Genomic DNA, 11,014 nt, shown 5'->3' with positions numbered 1-11,014 from the left:
TAAATATGGTGAGTCTGTTTTAAGCCTCTTTTTTTTTTTTTTTTATTTATCTGGTGATCTCGTTTACCTCTTGTTTAGTGGGTTTTGAATCTTCCCTATTAGTTCTTCATGTGGTTCATGGTACTTATTTAGAAATTCAAGGTTTGGGGGATTTATTTTTTCCCCCTCTGGGATTCATGAATTTATCCCTGTTGTAGCATGTTAAAGATGACAATGAAACAGCTGAACAAATAAAAAAAAAAAGTAAAATAAAATTTTATATATAATTAGTATTACATTTAGCTTTTCATTGAACTGAAAGAAAAAAGTGATATTGGACCCTGGAAAGATTTTTAAACTTGACTGGTTTAATAACCCTTCTGTGTATTGTGGGGAGAAAAAAAAGTTTATTTTATTCCACTGTCCTCCCTTGAAAGCATCTTTTGAGCAATAAATGAGTATTGTCTTTAAACCAAGGGTAAGGGATTCCCCCCCCCACCCCACACTCTGTCTCTCTCCTTGCTCTCTCTTTTTGTTCAAAGAACTTCAAACATTTGGGACCACCTGGTATTCTGTATTTTCACTGGCCATTTTGGAAGCAGTTCTAGTTGTATTGTATTGAGTTGTGCTGGCGTAGTCTCCATGCCTGTCAATGTATCATAGTCCTTTGTTGCCCAGATAAATAAATATTTGATACGCTTTATGTCGATTTTTTTTTTATTCAGTGGCTGTCTTTACCCAGGCGTATTTTTGTTCTTGGCAGTATTTTTTATTCAGTATGGTTACAGTAATTGAGTTTAACTCTCCCTTGGCAATTGCTCCTTGCAATAAGCAGCTGAACCCATTGTTTCCCTCAAGTATAATAAAAACTTACTTTCAACTTGGAGTTCAGAGCAGGGTATCATTTAGATATTCCACTGAGTCTGTATTCAGACAAATGACACAATAAAACCCAATGTATTCTTTTGGATAAAAGATTGTTTGTACTGCTAAAGGAATGACATACTATCTTTTCCTTACTAGAAACATTAATTTTATTATTAAAAATAAAGTTTTATTTTATTTATGTTGATCCTTTAGGTTTTCGTTTGTGTTTTGGAAACCACAGTATAAAACCTTCAGAACCAAATGTTAAGGATGACAAGGAAGATGGGGAACAGAACAGAAGACCCTCCCCCTCCCCCCTGCCCCCCCCACCCCCATAACTACTTTGGAACCTGTCTCAGAGGATAACTGAAATTTGAATTGTTAGTTCATTAGCACAAAGGAAATACCCACTTAAACCTTCACTTGCTAGCTCGGGTTCTCAGTGGCTAAGATATGTAAATGAGCAAAATCTAGCTCTAGTTTTCTGGGAAGAGAAAAGGAATGGTGGCAGAAATGCATGAAGAGGAGAGAAAGAGAGGTACCTTGTCTCCTATTTATTTTAGTATTTTATTTAGGGATGAGTTCACTACTATGCTGTTCTTAGGATCTCCTGAGGTAGCAGAGGTAAGTGGGAAATTATGTCAATTCCCAGAATCTTTTCTGCCTGCCCTCCCTAAATGTCGACCCACCCTTTTCTATCAGCAAGGGGCTCCTCCTAGGACCTTTCAGAAATATAAAATGTGCTCTGAGGTGGGGTGGACAGGATGGGGGAGGGCTGTGACTCCTGCTTCTCCAGACCTTTCCTATCTGTCTTCTACAGTAACAGGGCTGTATGCTTAGCTCTTACAGCAGGAAGGACTTCCTGTACATAAAAATGGCGAATTCAGAGCTTTTCTAAAGTCTGATTTGGAAGGACTTTGTTTTGGAAGTGAGGGGGATTTTTAATGGTGTTTAAGAAGAAAATGGAGGTAGTTAACTGGAAGGTTTATAGGAAAGGTCATAGAAAAAGTGTCTAGGTATACATACTGGAGGAGATTTAACATTTGTTCATCCGGTTTGACATTCCGAAGGACTAAGGAAGCAAAGCATTAGACAGTGTCCATTTTGCAGCCTTTTGCTTTCTAATCTCCTTATGGAAGGCTGTGTAAAATCAATCTCGACAGACGAACGAGAGTTGGTGGAGTCTAAATTCTATTTTCCAAAGCCAGAGAATTCACAACAATGGTGGGTTTAAAAAAAAAAATTTTTTTTTTTTTTTTCAAATGGAAAGTGTATCCTCAGAAAGCCACGCGGCAATTGTTTTTTAAAGCGGTTATTTATTATTTCCTAGAGAGACTGGTTAACTGTAACGTAGATGTAACAAAATAATGAGGCGAATGAACCCTAACTGTACATACTCTTGACAGAAATGAAATGCACACAGCATTGTAGCAGGTGAAGTGAAGCATTGTCTATCAGGGCTGTTTTTCTTGGCTGCATCTCAGATTGTGTGGGGGATCCTAACCTCAGGCACAATAACATTCATAAACAGCCATACATTGCTGCTCTTTCTCCATCGACACATAAATACTCATTTTAAAACGAAAACAATCTTATTAAATACCATTCATTCATATCTGGATTTACAGATGCTTGTTATGTTGGAAAACCTGAACCCAATATAATCCTTGCATCCTGAGAAAGATAGAAAGGAAATAGTGGGTTAGAGCATTACAAGGTCATAATAAACAATGGTTTCCAAATGCACAGAATTAGTTATTTTTATTCTATAGTTGGACATTTTGAGAAGTAGGATACTGTGACTTTCTTTTTCTTTCTTTTTTTTAACAAAAATTTAAAAGAAGTTATATATATATTTTAAGGGGTGAGAGGAGTAAAGGGGTTATTATTAAAAATTTTTATGGGACTAATTGAAGACTATATAGATTTTTTACTTTATCTGTTGTGATCAATGTGTATTTTTTAAAGCACATGGTGATTACTTGACAAGTCACATGTTTATGTACTAACAACCGTGATTCTCTTTGGACTAACTCAAATTAGGATACATACTTGAATTATAAGGATGCTTGCTAGGCTATGCTAATTACCACACCCAATTTTTATAAAAACACAATGCTCCTTTATTACCCCTTCTATTCTCCAACACCCTTTAAAAATCACAATCCAATCCATTCCTCCCCAAAATCGAATATTAATATAATTTGAGTTCTTGATGGAACTACCATCAGGACTGCAATGCCCCGCAGCTGAAATAATATTTAAAATAGAAGGGATTTGACATTTGAGAAGTCAGTGGCTTGAAATACCCAGTTGTACTTAGCTAATTCAGTCCTTAACCTCTGGTTTCAAATAAATCAATTACAGTCGATTCCACTTCAGTTCAGAAGTGCACAGGGTTTTAGTTAATTGAATACATTTTATTCACTTGCTAGGAATATTCATTTATCAAAATTCCAAATTTAATGTACATTTCTTTACAACTCAGGTTATGTTAGACTGCACAATCAGATCAAATTTGCCCTGGTTTCCCCAAATCCTGCTAAAAATCTGAATTTCACCAATCTTTATGAAACAGGTTCTCCCCAATTCTTTCTCAATCAAAAGTAAATTCGTAATAATTTCATGTCAGGTAGGAGAGCTGCTTTCCCCCACAAAGAAAAAATCCTATGTGGTCATCAACCTTGTGTTAAGTTTAAATAGGTTAAGAACAGAGCTGGATTAATTAAGTTTTAAAAATGTATTGACCTGAAATTAAAAAAAAAAAATTACGCATGGTTTTCATTAGAGCTTAACTTTGTTGCAACTGACAGGTATGACAGAATTTTGTGGTCTTAAAGCCGCAGGCTTCTTTTCTTAACCCTCTCTCTTCCTCTGCCTCCTCCCTCCGGCTTTTGGAGAAGTGCTTGGATAAATAGCGAAATTGTTAACTGAAAGCAGTATGGTTAAATGTGCCCAAATGAAGTTGTGCTTTAAACAGATATTGATGTATGCAGTGTTTTATATTTATTGTTTGCAGCATCTTGCTGGCAGCAGTTTACTGTTTGGAAAGGAAAGGGGTTAATTAGCGTCATTATCAATCACTAATGCTTGCCTAACGTGTCCAAAGAATAATCAAGTTAGAGGACGGCATGAAGCCAACAGCTGCTTCATCCCAGTTACAGATCTCCTCCTCAGCCACTCAGTTATAGGGTTGGGGGGGAGGGAGGTGAAGTGAGGGGTAGAATCCTCATTGCTTGGGTAAAAGGGCTATAAAAACCGGGTCAACTCGCTAGAGATTCAAGAGGCGGAAAGTACAACATAAATAACCAGCATTTTCATTCTTTGAGTTACAGGTGCAGAGATGGCTGTGGTCCTGAGGCCAGAGTACTGAAATTTGTTCTTTAATTTGCTTGATTATCCAAGTTGGGCATTTGAAGAAACACATCCATATTTCCCCATCGCTTATGCCATGTGGTAAAAAGAAATCTAAAATGCAAGGAGAGAAGAAGAAGAAAATACCCCACATACCACAGACAAATCCAAGTCAACTCCTCGCATAACCCAACCACCCATCCCAGAAGAATGAAACCACACAACACACCAGGTAATAGCAGTTCTCACACCTCTGCATCACCTCTTAGGATGCTCAGGGATATTTTTCCTTGTGAATTTCAATGAACAATTCTTTTCTATATTAACCTTGATTGCTGCGCAGATATGCCATCTCAGTTTCCAACTGTTACTCCTACTCTTAACAATACTGTCCTCCTCGTGAGCACATTGTGGGACAGAAACTGAAAAAGTTTGACCCTGTTATGGGTTCCTCTTAGAAGCTTGTCTGTAGAAACATTATTTGCCAAGTTAACCTTGAGTTAGAACTGAAAATCCCATTAATGATCAGAGTTTACTCAACTGTGTTTCTGAAGGCAGGGATGAATTAGTCCTAGGTGGAGTATTTATAAACAGAGAGCAGTTGTATGATTGAACATGACATTGATTTCTTTCTACAAAAGCAGTAGCTCAAACTCATCTTTGCCCATGTGGACAAAGATCAGAAACATTCTCAATCAAATCACCAACACAATTTAAGTCTCCCTCCAAAGAAGTAACTGGTGTTTCCCATTGAGGGCAGCAGGGTGGTCATCGAGAGTGGGAAGAGATAAGGGTATTGGGATGGAAACCTATGTAATTCATGTATGTGAGAGGTTCCTGTGTTTGAAAAATAATATTCTGCCCCTTAGGATCATGATTGCAAAAGGAAAGGTGGGAATGAAGATTTTAGGCTGAACCTGGGGCCCCTATAACTAACTTTAAATGTTATTCATGTGTAAAACTGTGTTTTCTTTTTCATCTTTGATGCCCAGAAAGGACAGCACAGAGCCAATTTTGCTTTCACAGAGAGATGTATTTCTCAACAAAAAAAGCAACACTTAGGATATTGCTGGAGAAATCTGTGTTAGAGGAGAAGCAAGTACAGGTGAGATGAACTTTCCATAGTGGATGTACTTAAGGATATTTATAACATGGATTTCCTTCCTTCCTTCCGTCTTTCCTCTCTCCCTCCCTCTCTCCCTCCCTCCCTCCTTCTCTCTTTCCCCCCCTCCTTCCTCCCTCCCTCCTTCCTTTTCTCTCTGTCTCTCAGTTTTTAATGTGAAAACAAGTCTGACCATTTTGGGGAAATTTCGTAGAATTAGTTTGACTTTTCATACTAACTTCCATTTAGAGGTGGGAATATTTTCAACAGCAGGACCTTTTTTTTTTTTTTTTTTTTTGGTGGCCCAGTTCCATGCTATGCTTTTGCTGCTGGTGATTTTTCTATGGAAATTAAGATTATATCCGCTAAATTCCAGTAACAATCCTAAACCCAAGCCCTCAAACTTAAGTGGAGTCTCGTGGTCCAGCCTCTCTCTGTGTGACCATGCCCCGCTGTTGGTTTACCCACCCCAAATCTCAACTTTTGCAAGTCAAGAAGCCTGGGCCCCTGTTTCTGCCCCTGAGCTCTCTCTTGAATTGTTTTCGCTCATCACCCTTTTAGAATCCAGACTGTCCTGGGGAAATATACACATCTATGTATACAGATTTATTTGTATTTTTATTTGAACTGTTTGGTCAAACTAAATTTAGCTAATATAGCTTAAAAGATTTTTTTCCCCCTAAGGCGCTGAGTTAATGCTAGGATCAAATTTCCGTCTGCTTTGTCAGCTACCAAATCCTATTTCAGGATCCCCCCTGTCTTTTTTGGAGTCCCCAAGTCTGGGCTGTGTCTTTGTCCACAGCATGGAGTCGGTCCCCAGAGCTATATCTCAGCTCCGGGCGCCAGGATCCCCGCCCAGGAGGAAACGGCAGGGTCCTCACCCCCTCCATGTACCCTGCCGGGTCCACCTCAGACCCCGCCCGCTGGCCCGGGCGCCGCCCTGGCTAAATTCGCCCCCAAATCTCGTAGTGCGCCTCTTTGGATCAGAAGCAATGCGCAACTTGATTTTGAAAGTCTGGCGTTGGAGGTGGGAGGCGGGGGCGGTGACGGTGGAATGGGGGACAGGAGGTTCGAGCCCAGCCCGGGGTTGGATGGAGGCGGGGGTGGGGACCGTAGGGGGCCGGGAGTGCAGCCCGGGGATGGGGTGTGGGCGGCGGCTACCGGCGCTCGCGACCGGGTTAGACCCAATTAAGCTGCTCTAAAACCCTGAGAAAGAGGTTTGGGACCTCCTGAGCCTCCCGCCTCCCCGCGCGCGCTCGCCGGTGCAGTGAGCGAGAGCCGGGAGGCTCCGGGTCAGAGTTTTAAGGGCCTTTTTCACAGGGGCGGTGCTTTAATTAATGATTGGAAGCAGGATCTGGGAAACTTTCTGCCTCCACGACTCCCAAGGCGGCGCGCAGTTTTAGCATCCCTGGCCTGGGTCTCTAAGCAACTAGAGCTGCGTGGGATTTCGACCCCGGCACCCTCAACCTTTCTTTCTGACCAGGCCTCCCCGAGCTTTTCTTCACACCCAACCCATTTCACCAAATACCTCACTGTCGGACACCTCTCCCGAGGCCTTCCCTTTACCTAGACCCACCCAGACGCGGAGAACCTGCGTCGCCCGCTCAGCACCTCCTGCCCTCCCGCGACATTAACCATTAGCCACTTGAATCTTTAAAGAGGCTTTAAGACTTTGTTTTATTGCAACAATTTGGTTGACCTTCCAATACCCGTTTGAGCGAACATCCCGGACCGGACCGAACTACTTAGCAGTGGGAAATTTCATGGGGGAGCATTTAGATGACCTCCTCTAGGTCTCAACACCCAAGCCTGGATGTCCCATTAGGATGACCCGAGATAAAAGCCTTGGGTGGCGCTTCTCGCCAATCCCAGGCCCATTTGCACTTCTGGGATTCTCTCTCCCCTACCCCTTTTTTCCTCCTCCCAGCCCTCTCCTCCTCCTCCTCCTCCTGTTCCTCCAGTTCCTCCTCCTCTCTTTGTAAAAATGCGCTCCGACTTTTCTGGGCGGGGGCGGGGAGACGGCTGGCCTGGGCTGGGCTGGGCTGGGAAGGGGGGCTTCGCAGATAGTTGATATTCCGGGTCCAGCCGCTCTCCGCGCTCCCATTCTCTAAGCTCAGCCGGGGGGAAGTGTCGCCCCGGGCCAAACATATGCTTCTTTCCAGCGCGCTAATCCACCTTCAGCGTGGAGGCATAATTGCTCGAGTGTCCATGGATTCTCGGCGCTTTGTCCCTCGCTGGCTCCCATCAGCCCTGGCACACGCCATTTCAATCAAATCTTTTCAGAAAACTGTCTCCTTTTATCAAGTCCCAGCCCCTGCGAAGGACGGGAACATTTAACAAAACACCCTGCGTGTTCCGCCCGTCTCCCTCGGCCCTGGCGGAGCAGGGAGCTGCGATTATTCCAACTTTTCATTGAGTTCGGCCTCAGAGAAGGCAGAGAGAGGAAGAGGGAGGAAAGGAGGGAGGGAAGGAGGGACCGAAGGGGGTGGTGGGTGGGGGGGGGGGGGGGGGAGAGAGAAAGAAAAAAAAAAAAAAAAAAAAGCAACATCAGCATCCCAGACCTAAGCAGGTCTTTTTCTAAAGCCCTGGTGTCAGGTGTATTGGAAAGGAAAGGTCAGAGGTCACCCTCAAAGAGAAAACATGTTTCATCTCAGTTATTTTTTTCTTTGAAATTACAGAAATCGACTGCCACTGTGGAGTGTTTGGGCAGTGTAGTGGGAGAAAAAGACAGGCAAAAACAAGCTCAACAAAAATGGGCAGAGAACAAGGAGGGACCCTGTCTAAAGGGTATTACTGGTAGTCTCTTTATCAGAAAGCTCTGACAAAAAAGATCCCCAGCACTGATTCCCATGTACATATCCAAGCTCTCTTTTGTTGCCAGTGACAAGCACAAATAAAAGTTGAATCTGAAGATCTCTGCTGTATGGTAATATCCTCTTGGTAAATATGGAAGTCTTACCCTGATTTAATAGTTTGACTGGATTTCTGGCTTCAGGAGCAAAAGCTTTCATTGATTAGGAGAAAAAGAAAGAGGGAATGACAGAGTGAAAAGATGAACTCTGGAAAAGACCTTAGAAGCAGATAGACAATATTTTTAATGCTGTAGAAAAAATAATGAAGCCAAATGCAAAAGACGAAGATTGAGGTTTGATTTTGTGTAGCAATTATTATGCAAATATACACAAACAGAAGACATTGTAGTTCTATTATAGGAACACAGCTTCGCTGCTTGTTTATAAAATGAGAACGTCAGAGTAAATGAACAGTTTTCTTCAAATCTCAAATCACGCTATATTGAGACTAATTTCAGGGACTTAGGTACTTTTCCTTTTGCAACAATTTATTTCATGATGATCAAGGAGGAGAAAGGCAATGTAAATGGACATGCCATGTGTTCTATGGTCTTAGAACACAGTGGGCTTTATGGCATGAAACACCATGGGGCTTTCTGGTGATTCACCTTACTCAGCACAAGCCCAGGCTAAGGAAGCACTTCATAAAGTGATTGGAAACGTTATGTTCTCCCCAAGCATATGGACCTGTCAATGCCAACCCCACTAGCTTGGATCTATATCTGGAGTCAAATGAAATCCTTGAGGTCTCCTGGATTTACCAAGTGGATGAGCCAAATTTGCTGTTGATGCCAAGGTCCAGGTGTTTATTTTGTCAGACCTCCATGACCCCAGTTTTAATGGGAAATGTGCTGCCTTACGAACTCTAAAATGTTCAGGCTGTGGGATGGGACGTGATAGGGCTTTGGGGAAAAGGTTGTCCTGACTCATCCTGGAAACTGGAAAATGAGACACATCTCTTAGCTAAGTAGCTTTTTATCTTGAGAGCCAGAAATTACTTTCTTATGGTTATGTGAAACACTAAAGTATGGTTAAAATCCTTCAAAACCTAAACCATAAGTATTGTCAGTGGGAAAGAGACAAAAAGGGATTTTTAAGTTCTTGTTCATGTGTTTATATTATGATCTTTTTGTAATTACACAACCAAAGAAGACAGTAACACCAAGACCTCCTCTGTCCCTCTTGTCATCCCTGCAGTAAGATTGGGGGTTGGGAAGGGAATTCAGAAGGAATCTTGGGGAGGAGAAAGAAGCTAAATGCAACAGATCAGGATGGCAAGGAGTGGGAGAACCCTCTAATGGTGCTCGGCAGTGAGCATCATTGTTGCATGTTCTATTTCTCACAAGCGTTTTCTCAATAGCCGGTTGAATGGAAGGACCTAAGATAATGGGTTTCCAGGTAGGAAACTGTTTTCTGGAATACTGGGGAACATGGGAGTGAGGAGTCCTAACTTTGAGGATATTTCTCCAAGCCAAAATGGTCTTGGAGATCCCCATGAAGTTCTCAGAGGCTGGGAGTTAAGCGGGTTTCTCCTCTTTCATCTTAAGACATAAGCTGGTGGCTCCAGCTTCCAGGATCTCCTGAATCAAGGTGGTGTGGGGGGAGACCCAATCTGATGATGAATTCCAGGGGGCTTCTAACCATCCCTGGGACTGTGCCTATAAAAGCTTCAGGAACAACACAACAGAGGAAGAGTTCAGAGGAGGAAAATCTAAAATTCAATCAGCCTGTTGATAATGAGACCAGTCTTGAGGGGGGTTTCTTTTTCAAACACTCAAAGAGACACTGCTCTCTCCAAACCCCACCTACACCACTGCCATCTAACTCTGTTTCAAGGCTGAGAGGCATCTTGCTGGTAAACCGGGGAGAGGGCTGGCAGCAAAGTGTGGACTGGCATGGCACCTACAGCAACATGGCTTAGAAGGCGGTGGGTGGGGGGGGGTTTGTTGCGGAATCCACCTGCATGTGTCTGAAGGGGCCTTTTGCTACTAATCAGTCATGAGGTCTGAGAGAAAGGCTGGAGCTGACTGAGGAGGGGGGTGCCTCAGAGAATCTTGGGGCTGGAAAGTCTTGCTATACTCTCTAGTAGAACTCCCGGCCACATCAAGAGAAGCAAGTCACTGGTCTGTGACCATGCAATGCTAGAGCTACTTAGGAAAACTATCTCAATGGGTATTAGTAAGTTTGGAGAAAGCTCTTCTGAGGAGAGGAATCTAGAAAGAGACACAAGTTCAGGGAATCCTCTTGAATTTCCCTCCCACCCCATCTTCTTTCCCCTCTCTCCCCACTGAGCATTTTGGCTGAACTTAGTGTTTCTTTGTATTTCCCTCTTTTGCTGAGAAAACCTTAAGAACCTTCTACTAGGCTTAGATTTAACCACAACCCTTACAGAATCTGGTTTATGAAAACCAGACTTCTCTAAGAGACGGGTCTTCTGGCAGCAATTAGTCTGACTTTTCTTTAACAAAATTCTTTGTAATGCCATTCAGAAAACGGGTGGGTAGGAGTTTGTGGCAGGGAGTGTGTATGTGTGTGGGTGGGGTTGGGAGGGGATCTTTGGGAGTGGGGGATGGGGTTACAGAAGGCCAATTTGTATAACTTGGTGGGGAAAAAAGAAATCCCCATGTTAGCACATTAACTTTGGGACCTGTGAAATATTTAATTAGTGCACTGGTTGGGATCCTATTAAAACTGGCTCTATTTCTGAAGACTGCCCTGAAAATCTGCTTGTTCCTTTCCTATGTGCAGAGTATAAAACAGCATTGCCATCGCTGTCTCTTTGCCACTGAATTATTTCAGATAGTTTACCAAAGTGATTTCTCTTTAAAAGCAGGACTGCCTGGAACAAACGAAAGAAAGA

The sequence above is a fragment of the Mirounga leonina genome, unplaced genomic scaffold, assembly GCF_011800145.1.
Source record: "Mirounga leonina isolate KUSES-001 unplaced genomic scaffold, KU_Mleo_1.0 Mir_366, whole genome shotgun sequence".
NCBI classification, from domain to species: domain Eukaryota; kingdom Metazoa; phylum Chordata; class Mammalia; order Carnivora; family Phocidae; genus Mirounga; species Mirounga leonina.
This window is presented reverse-complemented; position numbering follows the sequence as displayed.